We start from the raw sequence: 26,483 nt of genomic DNA, 5'->3' as shown, positions 1-26,483 counted from the left end.
TAAACTTTCTGCACTTGAATTACATGGATATTAACGTCAACTTTAATGGTTTAAAAATGTTGTGAATTGTAGATTCATTTTCTCTAGTACAAGTACTTCATTTTATTTTGTGAGAGTTTGAATTGGACTTGTTTACGTACTCTTTACTAAGCCCGGGGTACGGGTTTCTTCTTTTCTTTTCTTTTCTTTTTTACAGGAAATCATATTAGAATTTGTGCTGTTTCTGTCAGCATTTTTGTGGTAGATCTGATATTTACTATGCCAAAGCTTGATACTAAGTTTCACAAACACAAAACTGTTTTGTGAAGATATACATATATGCAAATGACTCCCAAGTATAAAATGACAGCTGATCACACTCCGACAGTAAATTGTCACTCAATGTTGTACATTCAATGTATAACTTTTTAAATCGAATATAGGACCAATACACTTAATGTTACTTTATTTCACGATAAAACGTTATACTAGTCATTTTATTCTGGTGTAGAAACAGAATTACATGTGAATAAACCTATGGTGGAAAAGGTATTTCACATTTGTTATCATATAAGAGAGAACAGTGTGGGTGACAAATATTGTTTTCAAAATGTCCGTCTTGAAGTTTCGTTTAACAAATTAAAAAAACACCGACACGAACAACGTCCGAAAACTAGCGATGCTTCACGAGCCCGATCACTTCGTGAACACGAGCAGATCACGCTCCTTTCGCGTGACTTACTTTCGACCAATCACGTTCCTCTTCTCTCTCTCTCTCTCTCTCTCTCTCTCTCTCTCCTCTCCATGATCCGTTCCGAGGCTCAGTTGCACCGTCCGTCCGTGAGGCGAGGGAAATCGCTGCGTCAGTCCGGAGTTTGAGGTGAATTGTTTTACCATGTTCTTTGATAAACGTGGATAATATATTGTCTGTATAGTATATCATACGTGTAAACTCAGTAGTAGTAGCATAATAATGTAGTAATACCGTGTGTAACGAGCGCAGTGGAAGTTCGCAGCAGTGCATTTCGGCACTCGACATTTTCTTTCGCTTTAACGGTTTAATGTTCAATATTGAGCTGTTAATGAGACCCATCCACTCCCATCCTTTGCCTCACGCTGTCTCCTGTAATTCTTTACAGTTTTAGGTGGTGTCTACAAGTGTTTCAATTTAGCTGGCTGTTACGTCATTTCCCTCCGCCTGCAGTTCGTGGAGACCGAAACAGCGGTGGCTTCTGGCTTTTAAGACGTCACAGACTGGCTTTATGTAAAAGGTAATTTGTTTACATTCAGTAGCTGAAGTGCGCACTTCGGATGTTGCGGTTGTTCTTGGAACTTTTCTCTACATCTCAGGACGTCTTGCAGCAGAATTTGTTTCTCATGATTGATTTATTGAATGTGATGATGTCGTGAATTGCTGCAGTCTGTGAGAATCCACTGCTAGTCTGTGGAGTGTCTTAGTGACACAGCTAGAAGTGACCGACTCAGCACACCAAAGATGAACAAAGTCACTGATGAGTCACTTACTTGACCCAACAGATAAAAGAGTGTTGTTCACTGAAGGCCAGAAACAAGGAGCACTCGCCCTGTACTCCCCACCAGGTAAGTCTGTGCTTTTAGGTTTTATGTTTCCACTTATAAACTTTGTTTTTATTTACTTGATCAACTTGTATCAACTGTATCGTTACTATATAACCTGGGTTGCAGCGGGTTAGTGTCATATCAGAGTACGGAGACCTTGAAAGTGTGTCTGATTTGAGTCATTCCTCATTCCTTGGAAGTGAGGATCATTGTCAACTGATAACAACTCAAAGTTGGGCTTTTGACTGGCCGTGACTGCTCTTCTGTGAGTTACCGAGTCCTAATTTGTAGAATGTGACAGAGATTGTCTGTATAATCTCCTCACTTGGAAGATTGTCAACACATTCTAGGGATGGGCGATATGGCCAAAAGAAATTATGACGATAAATGTTGTAATTGCATCATTATAATAATGCAGTTTAATTCTCTTCCATGTGTTGGACACTACAGTCGCTCTTGAAACTGTTTTATGATGAAACTTATTAGTGGAGCTTGTCTCACACATCGTTATTTGTTTGTTTCAATTTAATAGTTATGTGTAGAGATAACAAATTTAATAGCATGATCATTTACAATGATCATTTATTTAGTCATATTCTCCAAATCATGATACAAACTGTCTCAGTCCTTTGTTTTGTGTGATAAAAAACCTTTTCACAATTCTCTCTCCTAAAATGTTTGTTTTCATTTTCCTTATTGAATATTTCACTAATACTTTTGACGCCTTAGAATTTGTTGATGGTCCCTAACTGTTGATGGTCCTAAACAGAGTCGACCAGTGTCATTATCAAAGGTTCCCAGGATTAAAAATCTGTTTCAAACTACGATGGTCAACCAAAGTCCACCACACTCTCAGGTGGACAACTGTCACACGCCGCGGAGCTGTTCATGTATGCTGGTCCAATGCAGCCAGTGAGCCGCGTGTTAAGCAAGTTTATCGTGAGTTGCAGAATTGTCATCGTGCAGATTGTGTTTGGCGAGATATCGTGCACGATAAGTTATTGCCCATCCCTAACAAGTTCATAATCCCAATGTCGTACCACCCAAGTCAGCACACCACAGTCATGGATCTATTCAGTAAATGTAAAAAAAAATATATTTCTTTATGTCATGATCTTATGATCGTAAGTTCGAGGTTCTCTGCTTGCTTGAGAGATGAGGAAGAGTGTCACTATTGGTCAGGTAAAAATCTGTAAAAGTTTCATTGTGGCTGGTGCCTGGTGATGTCATGTTTAAATAATTAGATGACTGCAATTACTCCTGTTAGAGTCATTCTGTGTGTGTGTGCATGGTGGATGAGTGGTGTGACTTCTCGTATGCGACGTGACGTGACGTGTGTGTGTGTGTGCACGGTGGATGAGTGGTGTGACTTCTCGTATACGACGTGACGTGACGTGTGTGCGTGCGGACGTTGGAAAGTGCAACGGAAGCGTGAGGAGCATACTAGTTTTTGTCCTTGCTACTGTTATTTTTGTTTGGAATACTGCAGTTGTTTTTGTTGTCACCAAGTGAGGGATTTAATAAATCGTATCAAGGGTAGTGACTGTGGATATTTTCGCATCTCGGAAGACATGCGTCAGCTACACGCTCATCCAGAGAAAGAACTCGACGGAATCACGCTTACAACTCCCATTCTAAACCTGGGGTCACACTGAAGAGTCTTCCGTTTCACTGCATGCCTTCATCTCTGTTATTTGAACTATGGCCTTTTGAAATGGCAACATTGGTAGTGACACGTGTATTTCATAAAATAAATAAATAAAAACTCTTCAGGGTTAAAAAGAAGCTTGTACCCAAGTTCTCATTAACCATTTTGTTTTCAAAACATGAATATTCATTTATTCATGGATTTATTTAAGAGAAAATCATAGAAGGAGAGTATTCTTCTGACAAAATAACGACGGACGACTTAAGGTATGTACACACCGAACGCGACATTTCTGTCGCTGTAGCGCCAGTCGTCAGCAGCAGGTAGCTTGCTCAAGTCGTCATTAGTCGCCACCTGTCCGGATCGAAAGTAGGTCAGTCGCCGGAGGGCGTGGTCTCAAGTTGTTGTGGACGGTGGATTGAAGATGGCGGAGCCGGTGCTCAAACTATCGCTACTTATTAATTGAAAACATGGAAAAAGAGACGTCTCTCGTTTCGTAGCATTCGCCAGAGCCGCTCACACTGGTGAATTTAACTTCCTGCTCCAGCAGCGTCACCGGGATACGGCCGCTTCGTGCGGTACTTCAGGCGGAACCGCCGCGAGTTGGACGACCTGTTGGTCCGGATCAGTGGCCGAATACAGGACACCAAGTGCCGCGGTCTGTCCTCTGGCGAACGTCTGACTTCGGTAAGCAACTCGATGTGTAGTTATGTACGGCGACTTGTGTCCAAGTCTTTCTGAACTGTCATCAGTTCATGAACTCCGCGGTCGTATCTGCTGTATGCTTGAAGTAATTTTCGGAGATATATAATCTGTCATCGTCAATAATTTGTACACTAAAGTCTTTTCAGTGAGCGCCACTTTGTGGTAATCAATGAATGCAACAGTTAAATGCATTGTGATGAAACAATTTATCCTAGATGCACTGTTGTATGGTTGATATATACTTTGTTAAATTATCACCAACATATATATGTTTACATATCCATGTATGGTTTATATTTTGCAGATCTTCGGTAACAGGAGACTCATCACCAACTGCTTCTGTGTTGGTGTGACGGTCTACTTCCAGGAGCTGACCAGAGGACCACGGCCACCGACCACATATGTTTTTGTTGAAGATGAGGCTTCTCCTTTTTGGAAAAAAACAGTTATCAGTGCAACACAATTGCTCATTCAAGAGTCAGCCACCTATTTTAACAAAGCATAGGTTCTTGCATATATATTTCATCTCTGCAATAAAACAAAGCTGTGTTCAACTCAATTTGTTGATATTTTGCAAAGTGCTTTTGATTTTATTTTTTTCTGTGAATCCATTTTTCACAAAAAGAAATGTTCATTGTCAAACACTTAATTTGCAAAAATAAAGTAACCCCATTCATTTATACTCATTCAATACACACAGAATCACAGTCAAACTTGAAGTGAACTACGTAGGTGTGTTTTGAAGGATCTTCCTCAGAGGGACGAGGGTCAAGAGAGGCGGAGGAAGTGGGGCAGCATCCGGTTCTTTAATGAAACTGTGGCTACAAAGAAAATAAATGAAGGGTCCAAATGGTTTCAGTCAGCTGTTGTTTTGCTTGGTAAAGTAACATGTACATTTTAAATTTATGTGGAACCTGGAAGGAACGAGGACCTTGAAAACTGTCCCTTCTTCTGAGCTGGGTTTGTGGAGGGAGTACATGAGTAGATGTTTGAGCTGAGCTTCAGCATCGGGGGACCCCTTCCTCTGTAGGTCTCTTCCATCGGTGTCCTGCACATAATGAAAGTTGAGTCCAATTACATGCCATAGTGATGAGTACGAATAAATAAAATCTGTATAGGACAGCAATAGTTAACCTAAAGCAAGTCATGTCACTATGACAGTGCTTGAATGATGTAGAACAATAACATTTAATTAAAAAAATAGAATAATGCTAGAAAATGCTATTTCTACATACATACATACAGGCAGGAGGAAGGTCCATCCTCCTCCTCCTCATCATCACCAACATCATGAGTGGATCCATCCTCCTCCTCTCCTTAATGACAGCATAGCGTGATTACATTATTGTACAAGCTATACAGAAAAAAGCTATACAGAAAGCTACATACATTTTTATATTTATATATTAATCTAGTATTCAGAATGTCCCCACTAAATGATCGTGCAAACCTACCTACTACCTTGCTGCTGCTGCATCTCCAGTCATGTTGGCCGAGGTCTCTCTTGGAGATGAAGGGCTCCAGAAGAGAGAGGACGGAGAAGAACGCACACTTCACGGCACTACAGTAGATGCTGCTGACCACTCCGCTCCTCGGTCACCGTCCTCCCCTCATATAAACGGACCCTTCAGGACGTCTCATCTGAATTTAGTTAAATCAGAAACAGTACTTATTTATCTCGTCACCATACATACGTAGTTTCTACCGTTGCAGCGGTGCATTCGCCTCGTAAACTCTGTGGACATTGCGTTTAGGCGAACATAACTTTAGTAAACTTGCGTAAATAAAGGTCTCAACTCACCAGGAACGCCACCGTTGTGGCGAACTTTCCCTCCGGACAAGATTCTTCCTATTTATGTTCCGGTGGAAATTAAAAAATGCACAATTTGAGCCACTCTCAGGACGGCGGAAAGTCTGCTTGTAAACAACCGCAGCGATTTGCTTCTCCTCCGCCGGGACACGTCACTTGCGGATCTGGTCTCTGATTGGTCAACGCTCCGCAGGTGGTGAACTTCTGTGACTGTCGCTGTACCGCAGTTGTGTCGTCTTGAGTAGCCGGAGTCGCCGTATGTAGCTCAAATCTTGTAGCGTTGCACACCCCAGTCGTGTCGCTGCCATGTTGGTCACCGCTGGTCGCCGTCAGTCGCCCAACCCCATTGACTTTCTATGCAAATCAGTCGTGTCGCTCGCGGAAGTCGCGTTTGGTCTGTACGTACAGTTACATTTCTCAAAATCAACTGGTATCTTTGAAGCTTGTTACTCTGGAGGAAACGGTCTGATTTTAGCAGGGATGTGGCGCCATCTGGTGGTCAACCTCAAAGTAGCCTAAAGTTTCAGTTGGGTAAAAGCCCTTTGTGGGTGGATGGGTCAAGACTTTTTTCAATGAAATATTCCACTTAAATATCACTGTTTTAGACGGCTGTAGCTTGAAAACCTAGAGAGATGAAGACATACTGTAAAAGAAAAGAATATTCAGTATGACCCTAAGTTTGAGATGGAAGTGGATTCTAATTGGCATATTAAAATTCTGCCTGGCGGTGGCTGTAGCACATATCTTCTACAGATGTTTTGTCTGATCCACTGAGACATTCTTCCACATCTCTGAATGATGATGGCTGGGCATCATCACCGTCGTTAACAGCAGGACTGTGCAGCCTCCACGACTATTCTCAAAGTATTTTCTCCTGCGTTTTCTCCTGTGTCCACTGTTATATCCCAATTATTTTCTTATTTCTCTCATTAATTTTACACTGTTAAGCTCCATTATGCGCATTGGACTCTCAGCATACGGACACGCTGTCACTGCACTAGGGCTGAAATTAGCAACTGTTTTGACAGTTGAGTAGTCACCAACTTCCTCTATGACTAGTCGACTAGTGGGCATGCGATGTGTAGCAGATAGTGATAATTGTTAAATGTTTCATTTTTAGTGGCATGAAATGTGGTGAAGATCAAGGCAAGATAAGTTTCTCCTACTCAAACTTGGATGTGTAATTTAAACAACAATGTATTATTGAGTCAAAATTGAATATTAACCATAACCTTTGTGTCAGAAAGGTTATGGGGTTAATTGGGTGAGTAACATAGCTCTGTAGCATCAGTTAGCGACTGGGCTCCACTCAGCACGCAGCAGAGCAAAGGAAGACAGTGATGCTGGATCGATTGTACATTATACTACTAGTGTCACTGCAGTTCTACTGAGTGTGAGACACAGCTTGACCCTGTGCTCATTCGGTCTGTTCTCCACCAATGTTCAACAGATTTTCCCCCAAGAACCGTGTCAAATGGCAGCAGAGATGGATGGCACACACTTCAAGCCTTGTGTGGAGAGGAATACAAAGGTAAAACCGTCCCGTCTGAGCAGGTTTTGTGTTTATTCACTGACGCTACAGTGTGCTAGTTTTCTATGACCATTACATGATTTCTCAACAAATGTGTCAGACAAAAGATAGTGAGAGCCAATAACTTTGGTTCAATGAATAAGATCTAAAAGGTTACGTTCAGAACGGAAGCTTAGGAGACCAGCTTTCGTTCATCCCGGTGATTGCGTCCAAATGTGTACCTATCATGTGACATGACTTACAGCTGCAAGTGAAAGTATGTCAACTTTTTAGAATTACTTGGATTTCTGCATAAATTACTCATAAAGTGTGTTCTGATAACAGTCTGCTTAAACTAATTCTGCATAAAAAAAAGTTTTCATGTTTTAATTACAACACAAGTAGGGTGCTCCGATCGATCGGCCACCAATCATATCGCGCGACCTCACCGTGATCAGTGAATGCTGATAACTGCCTGTCATTGCCGATTAGGGAATGGCCATATGGACAAAAACAGTTAATACGATAATGATAATTATTATGACAAATCCATTTTCATTCTATTTCATGTGTTGGACTCTACAGTCTCTCTTGAAACTGTTCAATGATGAAATTAATTTGTGGACTTCGTCTCCAACATCATTATTGTTTAAGTTTAAATATAGTAGTTGTCAAGTTATTTTAGCAAACTCCAGTTTTTGCCCTAACTTGAAAAGGCTTGCTTGACACGGCTTGTCTTGACTTTTATTATTTATCATTTTTGAGTGAAGAGGTTGAAAACCATCCAGAATAAACAAACCAAATAAACAAATCAATTTTGTTAACAAATAAACATTAAATTCTAAATAAAACTCTTCTTCAAAATTCTTATAGTTTCATACCGGTGGTGTCTTCAGGCCAAGCACAAACTGAAGTTCTTTCACACAGTGTTGCGCGAATATGTGCTCCTTGTGCTGCAGCTGATTGCTGCAGCCTGCCACAGTGAGTCTTGTGAGTCATTTACTGTTTCCTCACTTACTTTTTTTTTTTCTAATGGACTCAACACCTACCACTTGACCAACTGGTCCTTGAGCCTAAGGAGGTCATCAGACTCATGTTGGTGGTATTGGTCTGGTCTCTGGGATATGTTGCTCTTCCATGGGTAGAAGGACCACTAAATGCCGAACATCTCTGTGAAGGGTTGTTGTGGGGTTGGATAACTTTGCGCCGGGTATTCCATCTACGCTGAATGTCTGTTTCATGATTGTTGCTGGTTGGCCAAGACAGGTCTGAACAATCACGTCTCGGATGATGCCCCTTTCATCCATTTTGACAACCACTCTAGCAAGCATGTACTGGCCTCTTAGGGCATTTTGATCTGCAAGCCACACAACGTCTCCAACAGACACATACCTTTCCCTCGTGTGCCATTTACTTTTGACAAACAAGTTGGGCCCGGCCAGTTGGCTCCACTTCAGCCAAAATTTGTTCACTTCAGTCTGGGTACGCTACAACCTTCTGTAAGGATATTCGTCGAACTCAAAGGTAGCAGGATCGCCACTTTAACCGGTGCGACCTAGAAGGAGGGAGTTCGGGGTGACATAGTCAATGCAGTCTTCTCGGCTCTGGATTCTGGCATCTATTGGTCTTTCATTGACTAAGTTGGCAGCCATGTAAAGGAATGTTTGGGAATTCTCCCCAAGTGAAAACTCCATCCCCTCCAATATTATGCAGAGCCCTTTCTACTACCGCTGATTCTGCAGCACCGTTTCGATGGGGGGGCGTCTGCTGGATGAATTTTCCAACACCATTTGGTTCCATGCTTTGTTGATTCTGCCTCCAGATTTGCTCTGGCCATGTTGTTGATAAACTGATGAAGATCCTTCAGTGCAGGTTTAGCGCCAATAAAGTCTGCCCTCTCAATGCAGTGAAACGATGATAGGCCAAAAGGAACCCTTTAGATGACTGGTCACTGACAATATCTGTATGTACAGCTCTTGATGCCATGCAGCAGAAGACTATTCCCCACACTTTTGAGTTTTACTCTTTCCTTTACTTCATCCATCACCTGATATGGGCCAAACAAATCAAGTGTGGTAAATTCAAAGGGTCCAGCAGCGTTTGTACGTTCTATGGGGAGGTCGCTCATGATTTGTTGGCATCTTTTGGCCCTTATTTTTCTGCAGGTCACACAACTTCAGCCTTTAATGATCCAGGCTTTCTTCCTCGTTCGTTGAAGTGTCCTTGCAACTTCCTCATGATTGACTCCATGCGCCTCCTGAGTTATCAGTGTGGAAATCCTGGAATTATACGGCAAGACTGATACTGAATTATGCTCCTCACTGTAGGATTGAATTCTTCCACCACAAACTAGAAGTCCAGATGTTTCATCCTTGTACATGACGAGCATCATCCTTGCTTCTGAATGGCTCTCAACTTGTCTCCTAACTTCTTGTCTTCAGTGTCATCATCAAAGTTTCTTTGTATTAAAAATAAGTTTAAAGTACAATCATGTACCAAAGTCCACCACACTCTCCACAACTATCGCAGCGGAGCCAGAGAGCACAGTGCACCTTCGCTGTTTTGTCATGTTCATGTGTGCTGGTCCATTGCAGTGAGTGAGCTGCACATTATTCAAACCTATTTTGAAATGCCGAGGCATTTCCAGGCAGCGCTGGTTCGTTTGCAGCACGCTGTTTGCGCATTGAACACTTACCAACATTTGCAGGTCCAAGAATGATATTCACAATGCTAAGCTCATTGCCAAGAAATAATCATTAATTTCACTGAGCTAGATGACCAGCTTTTCTTGGGTCTTTTTGAAATAGAATTGATGAATTACGCTACTGTTTTGTGTTGGATGTAGTGTTCTTTAGCCTCCTGAATCTGAAACTTTAACCGTCTGGAGTGGGAACGTCAAAAGGTGGAAGACCGCTGGTTCTGTGTCACACGTGCTCTGCCCTCTAATGGACTTAGCTATTGGTTACCTCCACCCCGAGGCCCCGCCTTGCGCCTGAGAGCGATTGATTGGCTTTCCACCCAGGAAGGCTCCACATCTCCTTATAACACCCCCTGTTCGCCTTTATGCTTCTTTCTCACACAGCCTGAGAGTGTGTTGTCATCATCATTGGATGCTTGGAAGTATGGAGTCTTTGACTCACTGCAATGTGCGTAAGGCATGGATGCCTGAATTCGACGACCACGCCGCGTGTGTCAAGTGCGTTGGCATATTCATCTGCGTTATTTGACCTGTTGTCTGGCTCGTGTGGCTCTGCCAGCTGACGAGCGAGAGAAGTGAGCGGCCATTCTGGAGGTAGCCCAGTCCAGTTCCCCTCCCCCCGCGGAGGCCTCAGCGTTGTCTCTCTCGACGGCTAAGCGATCCAAGATGTCTGACAACTAAACCAAGAGATCCAAGAAGTCCTCCAAACCTTGGGATGAGTACAAGGAGTCGGATGAGAGGAGAGAGTTTGAACAAGAGGATCCGGGGTCCGGCCAGCCCTGTCGACCGTATGTTTCCCCTGGACGACATGCGCGGGCTATCGAAGAAGGCTGTCGTGAGGCTCAAGAGTAGTTATGCCGCCTTCCTCGGACGACGAGAAATTGGCTGATTCTTCCTGCTCCATCTATGACTGACTTGGACATGAAAAGCTCCCTCAAATTTAAGACTCTAGCTGCAGCCTTTGCAGCGTATTGGGAAGTTGACTGGGTTGACTGAAGAGCCGGGGTCCTCAACCTTGGCGAGTCTTGGTGGGCCTGTTTGGACTCTTCCGACTGACAGTTGTTCGGTTGGACTGGGCCTTCACCTGCAGCATCCAGGTCAGAGCTCTCGCTAACATCATGGCTATACTGGCGGGACCGTTTGGCCTTGTTCAAGGACGCTTTCCATGCCGAAGACGTACATGAAGTTCAGGCGGCGTCGGTGGCAGACCTCCTGTGGATGTCACGGGCCATCATGAAGATCGGGAATCGGGTTTGTGCTTCCTCATTCTGAAGAAGTCCGTGGTCTGAAACCAATTCTAGACCTGTGGGGTCTGAACCAGTACATTGCCAGACGAACGTTCAGGATGCTGTTGGCAGGCCAGCTGCTGGAGTGCATCAAGCACGGAGACTGGATGACGTTGTTCGATCTGACGGATGCTTATTTCCACGTTCCCATTCCACCCCGTCACAGGCAACATTTCCGCAATGGGGGAGACATGCCCCCTTTGGATACTCATTGACGCCTCAAACCTTAACTCGGGTCATGGAGGTGGCGCTGGAGCCGCGGGATCAGGATTCTCACATGTCAGGACTGATTCCAGCCTCATCCAGGGAGGAAGTGGAAGCCCACACCACTGCTGTTCTGCCACATCAAGTGTCTGGAGTTTGCGGTGAATATGCAGAAGAGCGCAGACAACCTGCACCCAACTGCAATACTTGGGAATCTGGCTAGACTCGTTGACGATGACAGCTCGACTCTCATATGTGATGACCATATCATTTCTCACCTAGCTTTGCAAGGTAAAAAGCAGTCTTGAGGTGCGAGCGCATGATGTAATGTCGCTGCCGGGTCTGATGGCGGTAGCGTATCCGGTTGTGCGACTGGGGCTCCTGGATATGAGACGTTCGCAGAGATGGTTTTGCCAGCTACGACTGCATTCTGTGCGGGCCAAGCGCAGGTTACTAACAGTAACTGTCTGCACAAGTCAGCCAGGATCTGAGACTCGGCGGACCGTCTGACGGGAGTGACTCTTGGATGCATCCCGCGCAATGTACACGTGTTCATAGGCGCGGCTCTGATAGGTTGGTGGGGGCCATGGACCAGTGCAGAGTGGGTGCTGTTGTACGCATTTCCGCCGCTGCTGTTGATGCTACTGCTGGATCGCGTGAGGATGCAGGGTCTCTCTGTGTTGGTGGTGCTGCCAGAGAGTCCAGGCACCAGATGGTTTCCGAATCTGGCGACACTGTCGCTAGGGACCCTGTGGCCGATCCCAGACTCCTACCCTGTGCTGGGCCGTCCTCCCTAGTTTTGGTGATTGAAAGGGTGAGACTGAGGGTATCATCCAGAGTTCCAGGGCACATTCCACTAATAAGGGTTATACGTCAAGATGGGCTGCATTTGTGAAGTGGCGTGAGGAATGGCACCTGTGAACCACAAGTTTGCCCTAGTCAGGGACTCAGTCACTCTACAGCCGAACCTGGCGCTTTGTCCCTAGGTGATCACCTCCTCCTTCAGGTCTCAGGTGCTGTCCCTTCTGTCCTTTTTCCCACCCCAGCACAAAGACTACGAGGCTGTTCAGTCACACAGGCTGTGCGCCATTCGGGCGCTGGCTTGTTATGTAGAGCTGTTGTTGGGACAGTTTTATTCGTTAGTCATGGGCTCGCTCACAGGCTTTGTGAGGCCATTATCAAAGCATATTGTGAAAAGGGAACAGAACCTCCTTCAGGCCTCGTGGCCCACTCAACAAGAGCAGTTTCCTCATTGACTGCACTGTTTAAAGAAGTGGCCATGGAGGACACATGCCGGGAAGCGTCTTGGTTGTTTCTAAACAAGAATGGAGTTCATGAGTTGACATCTCAGAGGACGCAGTTGCAGTCCAAAAAAGAAAAACATTGCTACACATTTGAAGTTTGAAGCATCTGAATGTTCCACAGCTCTGTACTGGTAAATATTCTGTGGACAGATTAAATCAAAACAGAGTTGTTTGGAAAGAACACACACCGCTGAGTGTGGAGAAAAACAAGCATAGCACCCTGACCTTAGAACCTCATCTCAACTGTGAAATATGGTGGAGGGACCATGGTTTGGGCCTGGATGGCCTCAGGGCCTGTGATCATCAACGGAAAACGAATTCCCAAGTTCATCAGGACATTGTGCAGGAAAAGTAAGACCATCTGTCAACCAACTGAAGCTCAACAGAGGATGGCTGATGCAACAGGACAATGATCTGGAGCATAAATAAAGTCAACAACTTAGTGGTTTCAACTGAAGTAAATGTGCCTTCTGGAATAGCCCAGTCTTGAGTCCTGACCTCAACCTGATTGAGATGCTGTGGCATGACCTCAAGAGGGCAAGTCGGACTAGACATCCCAAGAACATTGCTGAACTCAAGTTTTGTGCATAGGAATGATCTGAAATTCACTTGTGCAGGTCTGATCTGCAACTACAGGGATTGTTTGGTTGTGGTTATTGATGCCAAAGGAGGAGGGTCAACCAGTTATTAAATCAAATGGTTTTACATACTTCATCCACTCTGCATTGTGAATGTGCACATGCGTTCAATAAGCACATGAAAACGTCTACATTATTATGTGGTATTAGTTTAAGCAGACTGTATAGTGGTGCGGTTTAGATGATCTGAACATATTTTATGACCAGTATGCAGAAAACCAAGTAATCCCAAAGGGCTCACATGCCTTTTATTACAACTGTAAATATCAGCACTATGTGAAGTCTGGCCTATGTATGACATTCTCAATTATAGTCTATCTTACTCCCAAAATGAAATATATATGATGATGATGTATAATGTTGACCAGTGGACCACAACTTTGTTATCTCTAAGGAGGCAAGTTACTCAAGTATGCAGTGAATTTAGTTGGTGACCGGTTGTGGTTAATTTTGTTTTTGTGCCTTATCTGAAATCACTTACGTAATGTCGATGAGGACAGACTTGTGGATAAGTGTCATAATGCCCCTGTCTTATGTGTTGAAAGGTGCCAAATTTCCCTGCCATCGCCGTTTTATGTAGGTCTCATAGTTCTGTCCATTTTTTCATGTGTTGTAAATTTTTGTACACACGCCGATTTTTTCAGTTCTATCACGCCTTTATTCTCCTTAGTTTTCCACATCCCCCATTTAAAGATGATTGTTGATAGTTAAATATCCTCACTGCGTGACCAGTAAAGGTACTTCAACCTGCACTGGCCAATTAAATTGCATTAAAGCAAATAATGAACTTTATCACAATATTCTAATTTTCTGTGACAGTCTTGTATATCACACTACTGTTATGCTAATGCAAACATACAGGTCTCTGGTTTAAGCCATCAAACCAGCCAGAGAAGCAAGTTTGAGCGTAGCCTAAAGGGTCCTCTGAAGTATTCTAAGACTTTTTGCCACCACCGATTGGAATGTACTCAGACAAGCAGCCATCTTCAACAGCACTACAGATTTTCAGGAGTACTAAGAGACTGTCACTGCGTACATGAGAGTGCATGAATGATGTTGGTCACCAGAACCATCTGCATCTGGGAAGATCGGAAACAGTGGCTCACAGGGGAGGTGTACAGGCTCCTGCAGGCCGGTAACACTGCCATCAGAGACAATCTGTCACGTGGCATTAGACTGGCCAAGAGACAGCACATCAAGGGAACCACTGACAGATTCTCTGACAGCAGAGAATGTAGGAACCTCCATCCATCCATAGTCATCTGCTTATCTGTTGCCGGGTCGCGGGGGCAGCAGCTTCAAGAGGTCACGCCAAACGCCCTTCTCCTGAGCGACATCCACCAGGATCATTGGGCCACCAAACCGCAAACCCTCCTCACCAGAGCTGCGCCTCGAAATCCTGTCCATGTAGACCAAGAACAGGACTGGAGACAAAGCACAACCCTGAATACATCGGACTACATTGGAATACATCGGACTTGCATCCAAGTATACGCACACAACACCCGCCCTGGGAATACAGAGACTGAACAGCCCTCCGTAGAGAACCACTCACCCCATGCTCCCGAAGCACCTCCCACAACCGATCTCTGGGCACCCGGTCATACCCCTTCTCCAAGTCTACAAAGCACATGGACGCGTTGGCCATACTCCCAGGAACCCTCGAGAACAGTCGCAAGAGTAAAGAGTTGGTTCGTCGTTCCACGGCCAGGACAGACTCCGCATTATTCCTCCTGAATCCGAGGTTCAATTATCGATCGGACCCTCCTTTCCAGCACCTTAGAGTAGACCATACCAGGGAGGCTGAGGAGTGTGATGCCTCTGTAATTTGCACACACCCTCTGGTCCCCCTTTTTAAATAGAGGGACCACCACCCCCGTCTGCCACTCATCCGGTACCGACCCAGATCTCCACGCAATGTTGAAGAGGCGTGTCAGCCAAGACAACCCATCAACACCCAGAGCTTTCAGCATTTCAGGACGAACCTCGTCAACTCCAGCAGCCTTGCCACCGTGCAGTTTTTTGACTACCACAGTAACTTCAGCTCGAGAAATTGACGTAGACTGCCCATCAGCCTCCAGCTCTGTCTCCCTTACAGAGGGTGGAATGTCCGTATTCAGGACTTCCTCAAAGTACTCTTTCCAACGTCCAATTACATCCTCTCTTGAAGTCAGCAGTAAACCGTCCTTGCTGTAAACAGCTTGAATGTTCCGCGGCCTCCCCCTCCTGAGGTGCTTGACGGTTTTCCAGAAGCGCCTTGCTGTTGATCGAAAGCCTTCCTCCATGGACTCTCCAAACTTCTCCCACACCCGCTGCTTGGCCTCAGCAACAGCCGAAGCCGCAGCTCTTCGAGCCAGACGGTACCTTGCAACTGCCGCAGGAGTCGCACAAGACAATAGGTCCCGATATGACTCCTTCTTCAGTCGGATGGCTTCCCTGATCTCTGGTATCCACCAAGATGTCCTTGGGTTGCCGCCCCTTGAGGCACCGATGGCCTTCAGGCCACAACTCGCAACTGAAGCTCTTTCAGGCTGTGCCCGGCCCGGTTACGTGGGTAGCCCGGCCACCAGGCGCTCACCGACAGGCCCAACACCCAGGCCGGGCTCCAGGTGTGGGCCCCGGTATCCCTCCGGGCCGGGTACTCCTTTTCCATTTTTCCTTCTCCATAACGTCGTATGGACTGCACTTAGTCTGACCTCTTATCAGGGACCTGTTTGTCAAGGATGATCGAAGGATGATCGTACCAGGAGCACAAGGCTCCCAACAACACAGCTCCCTGAATCATTGAGGTACTCAAACCCCTCCACCACGATAAGGTGACGGTCCACGGGGAACCTGTGATGGGGGATTCATACGATCACAGACTACAAGCTTCCTACTCAGACTTGTGACCCCTTAGTTGAACAAGCTGAATGACTTCTTCGCCTGCCTTGAAGCTGATAACACCCTGGTCCAGAAGATCCCGCCTCCTCCTGGTGATCCAGTCTCAATATTATCCCTGGATAGTGTGCAGCAGGACAAACGCACGGAAAGCCGCTGGACCAGACAACATTCCTGGCCTTGTCCTAAGAGATTGTGCTGCAGATCTCAGAGATGTCGTCACAGACATCTCAAACACTTAACTGAGCCAGGTAGTTGTGCCAACGTGCTTCAAAGCCACAACCATCATTCCTGTCTCAAAGTTGTCAACATCCTGCAGCTATGATTAACACCTGGCGGCACTCACCCCATTCTCACGAAGTGCTTTGAGCGACTGCTTGTGCAGCACATCAAGTCTGCCCTGGATCCCTTCCAGTTCATATATCGGCTCAACTGCTCCACTGATGACGCCATCCACTCAGCTCACTCCCATCCGGAGACCGGGAATGCATACGTCAGAATGTTGCTCAATTATCCCCAGCAACCCATCTGCAACACCTCCCTGTGTAACTGGCACAAGGTGCAAGGACTACTATATCCACCCAAATATAGAGAAAATAAAGGAGAGTAGTGAGGACCTCAGGAGAGTTCCCCAGCTAACCCAACACACTAAGACATTTGTCAGATTTAGTAATCCATGCTGCAGTGTGCAGCTGCACCAGGGTAGCATGGAAGCCAGTGTTGCTGTTTCTAAGCGTTCGCTCCTTAAACTACTCGATCAACAGGCAGTCGTAGACTGACCGGAGAGGTGGTAGCGATAGCGACAATGAAATGAAATGTTATCTAGTAAACAGTTAATATGGTTGAGCACTCTCTTACTTGTAAGTGGGGACAGAAAGAAACTTCTATGTCTATGTGATACATCCAGCTTATCCAACATGGCCTGCAACCAGCTTCTTACAACTATGGCACTTCAGGTACTTTGTTCCCTTGAAGTATCAGCTGTTCCTGATGAACAGCCTCCGCACTGTCTTGTACTATCTGGCAGCCCAGAGGTGGCTCTTATGGGGGTAGTCCCATGGCCTGTAAGCCATCCACAGGAAGAAATGTGGCTGGAAGAGGGGGTGGGATGTTCGTGAAGTTGTGGCCTGTCCAACATGCTGGTGGAGAAAATCACTGTTCTCCTGTGTCAGGGACAGCGGACCCATGGCTGCGTTGTTTACACTCTGGCTCAGCTGATTGAACTGTGGACGAACACTTCTATAATGACCAGACATTTTTATATTCTGGAGGAGATTTGGAGAAGGACACATCAAGGTTGCTGAGGAAAGAAGAGCCAACAGAACCAGCAGAGATGGGAAACGTGGATGAGACAACAGAGGCTTACAAAGTAGAGGTTCAAGCTGTTTCTCCCCTCAGTTACCATGGGCAATGTGAGGTTGTTTGCTGGCAAAATGGAGTTGACAACATTAGTCAGGAATCAGGTGGAGTACTGGGAGTGTAGTTTAATGTGTATAACTGCAACATGGCTGCACCAGGATATTACTGATGACAATGTGGCCATTGTCACTGTTTATATTTCTCTCTCTGCCAACCCGACCAATCTGACCACAGTGAGTGAAGCCCTTCTCACTGTGATAGCCCAACTACAGACTAGAAATCTGAATGCTCTTATTGCTATCTGGGGTGACTTCAGTCACACCACCATGGACAAGATTTTATTAAACTTCATGCAATATGTGATCAGAGAGGAGAGGATTCTGGATCTATTGTACATTAATGTGAAAGATGCATATGAGTCGTCTCCTGGAAGGACTCGCAGACTGCATCACTGGTTACTTGAACTTTTGTGTGGACTCCATTGTCCCAGCTGCGACCGGCCAATGCTACCCAAGCAATAAGCTGTGGGGAACATAAGACATAAAGTCTATACAGAATGTGAACACAGCGACTTTTAGGGATGTCTACAAAGAGGCAATGAGAAGGATCCAACATCACCTGATGCCGAAAATTAGAGAGGTCAAGGAAGAGTACAAGGAAAAGCAGGAAGGGGACAAAACAACATCGAAGAAGTTTGGAGAGGGACGAGGACCATCACTGGTCTTGGGCCATCCGACGGCAGAGGAGCTGGGGGCAGTGTGGCGCAGGCAAACATACTAGGTTAGTTCTTTAACTGATTCAAACTTTACCACAGCCTGCTAACATCTTCAATAACACTTCCGTTACCTGTTATCTATCGCCACCTCGTCCATCCCCTCCCACTCCTCACATCCTTTCATCTCCTTACACCTACTCCTCATGGCATTGGCTATTCAGTAACCACCAACCCTGCCATCACCTCCACCCCAGTTCTACAATGAACATCATGTCATGTCCGTACATGAATTGTCCATTCCTTTTTGTATTTTCCTCCATGTGTCTGTCTTGTGCTTTTAGTTTGTTATCTGCGGTTGTTCTCGTTTCCTGTTCCTACTCTCTCTCTAGTTTCAAGGGCAATACAGCTGGCATTCATTCCCTCAACAGTCCTTACATGGATATCTACCCATCAACGGCAGCTCCAGTTGCCTGATGGTTGCCTCTCGCACCGCTATGGTAAAGTACAAGACTTTCATGCGCTAGATTTCCTCTCTGACCTTTTCTAGATTTTTCTGTGCGCTTGAATTTCTATTCAGCCGTATCCTGAGTTCCTCGTTCTGTCTCGCTCCGCTTTCGTTTCTCCTTTACGCCATTCAGTCCGCGTGTGAGCTGTTTACAGTCTTACTTTTCATTTATATCTCTTTCATTAATAACATGTGGGTTATTCCCTGTGTTTGTGTGTTTCTCCACCACTGAGCGCTCACTGTTAATTGCCACCTTGTGAGCTTGACTTCGACTGTGGTTTGTGTTCTTCCAGGTTTAGGCTTTGAATTCTTATTTGCTTTTCTTATGTTTTCAGATTCTTGTTCCCAGTCCGTGTTCTGGTTCCGGCGCCTTAAGTTGTCGTCATTTGTCTGTCTACTTATTGTCTAGTCATTGATTAGATCTTTTTAATTTACTCTCGTCCCCCGTGCCTTTTATTGGCCAGCACTTCGTGCACTTTGGTCCATTCCTCTGAAATAATGCCAGCACCATCTGGCCATGTTTTGGACCCAGCAGTTGTTGCTGGTATGCGGAAGACATTAGGCGTCCAGGGCTCGAGAATCGGAACTCCTGAAAGAGCTGGTCAGAGCGTTATGGATCAAATGCAGAGTAAACTATCTGTCCGCTGATTCCGGTACTCCCACGTCAGTCTCAGCAGCTAACTCTGCAGTCAAACCAGCACACCCTGTTATCAGCAGACGTGATCCGACCATCCCCACAACAACCTCCAACCCCCTGGAGGTTCATGCTGGCAAAACAGGGTTCTGTAATCACCTTTTTTTTTCCCAGTTCTTGATTTTCAGCCGTCTTCATTTACAACGGGCGGATCCAAGGTGGCTTATTGCCGAAACCTCCTCTGTGACCTCCACCCGTCTCCACCAAAAGGTTTGCAGTCTAATTCCTACAGAATTGGTTGTAACAGCTTTTCAGCTTCATTGTGTGAAAACAATAGTGTGTCTATGTAGGCCTTAAAGACTGTGGTAAAACACCCCTGGGACACTTTGAGTACCGGGTCATGCCATTGGGGTAACCAACGCTCCAGTGATTTTCCAAGCCCTGGTCTACGATGTGTTTAGTGACATGATCACTCACTATGTTTATATCTATCTTGATGATATGTTAATCTTTCCAAAGGGGCAGGAGGAACATCAAGAACACCTCTGTTAAGTTATTCTGAGGCTGCTGGAGATCAAACTGCTCTATAAGGCTGAGAAATGCGAGCTTCACATGAAATAGGTTAGCTTCCAGGGTTTCATCCTGGCTGAGGGACGTCTCATCCCTGATCCTGTCAAAATAGAGCTGGTCGTGAACTGGAAGACTCCCACCAGCTGCAAACAGCTCCAACAATTTCTTGGTTTCTTCAGACGCTTCATTCGCAACTAAAGTAATGTTGCCGCTCCTCTAACTGCTTTCACTTCCTTCAAAGAAACAGTTCAGCCGAACAAGCTTTCTTCATGGTCCGGACTCTGTTCTCCTCTGCTCCGGTCTTACAACACCCCGACCCACAACACTAATCGTCGTCGAGGTGGTTGCCTCCGACTCTGGATTGGGAGCAGTCCTTTCCCAGAGAGACGCTGATGATCAAAAGGTAGACCTATGTGCCTACTTTTCCTGTAGGCTGGCTCCAGTGGAATTTATCTATGATGTTGGAAGCTGGGAGCTGTTGGCAGTGGTGGCTGCGCTGCGGGAATGGCGGCATTAGCTGGAGGGCACTGAAACACCCTTCATGGAGCTAAATGCCTAGAAGAACCTGACATATTTGCAGACCGTCAGACGCCTCAATTCCTGTGAAGCTCACTGGGCCCTGTTTCTCGGCTGATTTAACTTCTCCATCACATATCGCCCAGGAAGTCTCAATGTTAAGCCTGATGTCCTCGCTCGACTCCACAAACGTGCCACCTCCTTCGACGTTCGAGACCATCATCCCCGCTTCCTGTGTCATCCGTGCCGCCAGCTGGGACATCGAGAAGAGTGTCCTGAGGACTGAAAGCTCCACCCAGCTCCCAGTCCTGGTCCTCTAAATCGCCTATTCGTCCCAGGAACAACAAGACCACAGGTTCACCAGTGTGGTCACTCATCCAAGCTCGCCTGTTACCCTGGTATGCTCCGCACCCTCTCTCTTAGTAAACAGGCGTTGCAGTGATCAGGTTTGACGCGTGATGTCAAGACTCTATGTAAGACTGGCAACACCTGCAACCAAACCAAGTCATCCCACCGTCCTGCCAGGCTCCTGCAACTTCTACCACTTCCCGGCTCCCCGGTCACACACCGGCTCCCCGGTCACACATCGCTATGGACTTTGTCACAGGTCTTTCTCCGTCCGCTGGGAAAACTATAATCATGATGGTGGTGGACCATTTTTCGAAAATGGCTCACTTCATTCCTTTGTTGAAACTTCCTTCTACCCTTGAAACCGCTGAACTGGTGCTCCACATCTTCTGTCTCCACAGATTTCCATGTGATGTGGTCTCCGACAGGGGCCCATAGTTTTCTTCTCAAGTCTGGCGTGCCTTCCTTAGGGCACTGGGCGCATCTCCGATTCTGTCCTCTGGATACCATCCACAGACAACTGGTCAAACCGTAAGAGCTAATCAGGATCTTGAGTCTGCCCTCTGATGTGTCTCCAATCAAGGTCCCTCCGCTTGGTCATCTCATCTTCCATGGGTGGAGTACGCCCACAACAGCTTGACCTCCCCCGCTACGTGTATGTCTCCATACATGATGGCATATGGGTACAACCTCCCCTGTTTCCATCCCAGGAGGCTGAAACTGCAGCCCCTTGAGTCATCCAGCACCTCCGCCCGCTGCTGAGAGACATGGTCCTGTGCTTGGACGGCTCTCTTCTATTTGTCGAGCACTGAGGGACGTGGTCCCGTGCTTGGATGGCTCTCTTCTACACTGTCCCGCTGCTGAGAGACATGGTCCTGTGCTTGGACAGCTCTCTTCTACTCTGTCGAGCACTGAGGGACGTGGTCCCGTGCTTGGATGGCTCTCTTCTACACTGTCGAGTATAGTAAAGAGACTTGCTGACTGCAGTCGAATTCCTGCCCCAACCTACCAGTCCCTACGACAAGGTGTGGCTTTCAACCCCGACCTACAACGACTGGGTGAGTCCCGCGAGCTCTCACCAAGAGACATTGGTCCTTATAAAGTCCAGACGATCATCAATAACTTGGTTGTCTGACTGAAACTCCTGGATTCCCTACACGTTCATCCTACTTTCCATGTGTCTCTCCTCAAGCATATCGCCTCATCCACACTCCATGCAGCCTCTGAAGCTTCTCCACCCACCATCACCGTTGATGAACATCCAGCTTACATGGTGAACAAGATCCTAATCAGCAGACAATGTGGCCTAGGGGTCCAATACCTCGTCAACTGGGAAGGCTACGGTCTGGAGGAATGTTCATGGATCCCCCGGTCGCTCATTTTAGATTCCTCCTTGATCTCTGACTTCGATGTTAAATGCCTCAATCAACCCAGCAAAGTGCCAAGAGGCCCTTCTTCAGGGGGGTTATTGTCACGTCCGCACAGAAATTTTCTGTTCATTTTTGTATTTTCCCTGTGTTTCTGTCTTGTGCTTTTATTTTGTCATTCCTAGTTGTCTTCATTTCCTGTTCCTGCTCTCTCGCCGGCTTCACGGGCAGCTGGCATTCAGTCCATCGTCAATCCTCCCATGGATATCTACCAGCTCCAGTTGCCAGATGGTTGCTTTTTGTTCCGTTACGGTGAACTCCTACAAGATGTCCTGCTCTTATTTTCCTCCCTACCTATCTAGACTTTTCTGCACGCTTAAATCCCTATTCAGCCGTATCCTGAGTTCCTTGTTCTTTCTTGCTCCGCTTTCGTTTCTCCTTAGCGCCATTCAGTCCGTGTGTGAGCTGTTCTATAGTCACCTTTTATCTCCGACGTAGCATATTCCTCGTGTATGTATTACCCCTCCACCAAGTGTTTTTTGTTTATTGCCACCACGTGTTCTGTGTTCTCTCAGTCATAGGTTTTGAATTTTATTTAGCCTCTGTGTTTTCAGATTCTTCCTCAGTCCCTACGCGTTGTTCCCGGTCTGCGTAGTGGTTCTGGCGCCTTAAGCGATAGTTATGTCTCTCTACTTATTGTTGTTCTTTGAATGAATGTTATTAAGATAATCTTGTCTCCCATGCCCTCTGTTGGCCAGCACTTCCTGCACTAGGGTCCATTCCTCTGAAACACCTCAAAGCCAAGGCGGTCAGAAGAAAATCTGGGAAACTTCATGTCAGCTCAAGGGTGTTAAAAGTCTCTGCCACCCATCTGTATGGAGTTCCTCCAGTATGTCTACACAGCAAGTTTGAGCTTGCAGACGGGTCCTGTGTTGTGGAGGACAACTTGCCTCATGCTTGTACTGAAAAGCCTGCGGCCCAATGGCTCAATGGACTACTAGCCTCAGTGTCTGAGGTGTCAAGGAGAATGTTTTGTAAAGTGAAGGACATTCTGGACCGTGTCTAACTCACTCCGCAATATCATGATCAAGCAGCAGTGTTCTTGCAGCACCAGACTGATGACACCACGATGCACAACTTGGCGCCACAGGAAATACTTACCTGTGGCCATCAAACTGCATGACTCATTTTTGTTTATCATGTTTGTTGAGTACCATTCCCTGCTATGCAATTTTTGTTTGAGTTGTGGTTGTAATGGAAAGTAATGTCCATCTGGATAAATAGTGATTCTGATTCTGACTGCAATGGCTGGATGACAGAGTGAGTTTCAGCTGATAAATACCATTATTCATTTAATGGAGTTCAATGGAGTTCATAACACACTGGCCCAAATGATGAACTCACTATTCTAGGAGCGTGTTCATATGGAAGAGGATGAGGCCATTGCAGAAAAAGATGGCAGTTTGGATGTTGAAATGAGTCAGAATTCTGACACTGAAATCTGAGAATTAATCTGATATAAGATATCAGATTACGCACTGTCTCATTTCAATTTTCAGTCATGATGCAGTGTCCAGATTTCTTATGTAAATGAGGAATGCAAATTTGCGATTTATTTGGCTGAGCAGCTGGGACTCACTCCAACGATCATCCAGCCACTGTGCTTTTCATTAAATTTCATATACCAAAATTCGAATGATACAGGAAAGATTAGCATGGCAACCTAGCAGATTAAAGGCAGCATTCTTCACAAAGTCACTTTTGTCACAGCAAATTTCAGTCAAGATGTGTTGACGTGTCCGGGTTGTTAACCAAAATAAGGAACGCTTCACGAATTTGCGTGTCATCCTTGCGCAGGGGCCATGCTAATCTTCTCTGTATCGTTCCAATTTTAGTTGACGTAACAGCGAACTGTTACGTTCAGAATATGCTCTCTGAAGGCTTAATATAGGTGTGGTTGGAGTCATCCCCTTGAGTCATGGTGCAGCACTCGCTGCTAATTTGAGGTCCAGTGGCCATGTTCTGCCACTTCTCCAAGCAGGAAACCATTTCTCAATTGGTTATGACACATTGAGCACCTACATGGATGTCATTTTGTTGAACAGCTTAGTAGAAATATGAAGGTAAGTGAAATTACAGAGGTTGGATGATTGTTGGAGTGAAACCCAGCTGCTGAGACAAATAGGCCCCTCCCCCAAAATATCAACAGGGTTTGCTGTGCTCAGACAACTATCATTCAGGTCACAGTGCTCATACTGAGAAGGTGAGACTATTCTAGGAGCATGGTCATTTGGAATTAGGGCCACTGCAGAATTCTCCCTTGAAAGTCTGAATTCTGATTTAGGCTGAATTTTCATGAAGAATTAGAATTCTCACTTGTAAGTCTTAATTCTCACAATAATGATTTGAGATCAGAGCCAGAATTCTCACTTCAAAGTAAAAGATTTCTGAGAGTAAAGATATTTTATCTGAAATGACATCAAAGGCAGTTGGTCATACTAGATTAAAGTCAGAATTCTTCACAAATTCTCACTTTTGTCACTGCAAATTTCAGCCAAGCTGTGTTGACGTGTCCTGGTTTGTAACCAAAATAAGGAACGCTTCACGAATTTGCGTGTCATCCTTGCGCAGGGGCCATGCTAATCTTCTCTGTATCGTTCCAATTTTAGTTGACGTAACAGCGAACTGTTACATTTTGCAGATGCTCTCTGAAGGCTTAATATAGGTGTGGTTGGAGTCATCCCCTTGAGTCATGGTGCAGCACTCACTGCTGATTTGAGGTCCAGTGGCCATGTTCTGCCGCCTCTCCAAGCAGGAAACCATTTCCTAATTGGTTTTGACACATTGAGCACCTACATGGATGTCATTTCGTTGAACAGCTTAGTAGAAATATGAAGTTAAGTGAAATTACAGAGGCTGGATGATTGTTGGAGTAAAACCCAGCTGCTGAGACAAATAGGCCCCTCCCTCGAAATTATCAACAGGGTTTGCTGTGCTCAGACAACTATCATTCAGTTCACAGTGCTCACACCGAGAAGGTGAGACTATTCTAGGAGCATGGTCATTTGGAATTAGGGCCACTGCAGAATTCTCCCTTGCAAGTCTGAATTCTGATTTAGGCTGAATTTTCATGAAGAATTAGAATTCTCACTTGTCCCAATTCTCACAATAATGATTTGAGATCAGAGCCAGAATTCTTGCTTCAAAGTAAAAGATTTCTGAGAGTAAAGATATTTTATCAGAAATGACATCAAAGGCAGTCGGTCATACTAGATTAAAGTCAGAATTCTTCACAAATTCTCACTTTTGTCACTGCAAATTTCAGCCAAGCTGTGTTGACGTGTCCTGGTTTGTAACCAAAATAAGGAACGCTTCACGAATTTGCGTGTCATCCTTGCGCAGGGGCCATGCTAATCTTCTCTGTATCGTTCCAATTTTAGTTGATGTAACAGCGAACTGTTACATTTAGCAGATGCTCTCTGAAGGCTTAATATAGGTGTGGCTGGAGTCATCCCCTTGAGTCATGGTGCAGCACTCACTGCTGATTTGAGGTCCAGTGGCCATGTTCTGCCGCCTCTCCAAGCAGGAAATCATTTCTCAATTGGTTTTGACACATTGAGCACCTACATGGTTGTCATTTTGTTGAACAGCTCAGTGGAAATATGAAGTTAAGTGGAAACTACAGAGGCTGGATGATTACTGGAGTGTAACCCAGCTGCTGAGACAAATAGGCCCCTCCCCCAAAATATCAACAGGGTTTGCTGCGCTCAGACAACTATCATTCAGTTCACAGTGCTCATACTGAGAAGGTGAGACTATTCTAGGAGCATGGTCATTTGGAATTAGGGCCACTCCTGGAACTGCAACCTTATCGTGGTGGGGGAGTTTGTGTACCTTGAATGATCCTAGGAGCTATGTTGTCGGGGGCGTTATGCTCCTGGTAGGGTCTCCCATGGCAAACAGGTCCTAGGTGACGGGTCAGACTAAGAGCAGTTCAGAAGCCCCGATGACAAAACCAAAAACATCAAGGACCGTGACGTCGCCCGGCATGGCGCAGCCGGGGCCCCACCCTGGAGCCAGGCCTGGGGTTGGGGCTCGAATGCGAGCGCCTGGTGGCCGGGCCTCTGCCCATGGGGCCCGGCCGGGCCAAGCCCGAACGAACGACATGGGCCGTCCCTCCTGCGGACCCACCACCCACAGAGGGAGTCATAGGGGTCGGGTGCATAGAG

The 26,483-nt window shown here is 45.9% G+C and overlaps 1 long non-coding RNA gene and 3 other non-coding genes across 15 annotated transcripts; 1 reads left to right on the top strand and 3 right to left on the bottom strand.

Moving 5' to 3' along the window:
- The first annotated feature begins 787 nt into the window (after nt 1-787).
- Nucleotides 788-26,410, top strand: LOC128760233 (uncharacterized). Of its 12 annotated transcripts, none has more exons than XR_008414813.1 (5): nt 788-859; nt 1,119-1,250; nt 1,516-1,578; nt 7,171-7,251; nt 14,222-26,410. It is a non-coding gene; the product is annotated as an uncharacterized LOC128760233 (long non-coding RNA). The 12 variants fall into 12 exon arrangements; XR_008414803.1 differs by adding an exon at nt 3,753-3,892 and having other exon boundaries at nt 4,215-26,410; XR_008414806.1 differs by having other exon boundaries at nt 7,171-26,410.
- Nucleotides 24,067-24,172, bottom strand: LOC128761344 (U6 spliceosomal RNA). Its single transcript, XR_008415002.1, has one exon. It is a non-coding gene; the product is annotated as a U6 spliceosomal RNA (small nuclear RNA).
- LOC128761343 (U6 spliceosomal RNA) lies at nt 24,841-24,946 on the bottom strand. Its single transcript, XR_008415001.1, has one exon. It is a non-coding gene; the product is annotated as a U6 spliceosomal RNA (small nuclear RNA).
- LOC128761340 (U6 spliceosomal RNA) lies at nt 25,612-25,717 on the bottom strand. The gene has a single exon (XR_008414998.1). It is a non-coding gene; the product is annotated as a U6 spliceosomal RNA (small nuclear RNA).
- Nucleotides 26,411-26,483: the final 73 nt, after the last annotated feature.

This window comes from Synchiropus splendidus, chromosome 6 (genome assembly GCF_027744825.2).
Source record: "Synchiropus splendidus isolate RoL2022-P1 chromosome 6, RoL_Sspl_1.0, whole genome shotgun sequence".
NCBI classification, from domain to species: Eukaryota; Metazoa; Chordata; class Actinopteri; order Syngnathiformes; family Callionymidae; genus Synchiropus; species Synchiropus splendidus.
The sequence above is the reverse complement of the archived record's forward strand: the minus strand, read 5'-3'. Positions and strand labels throughout refer to the sequence as shown.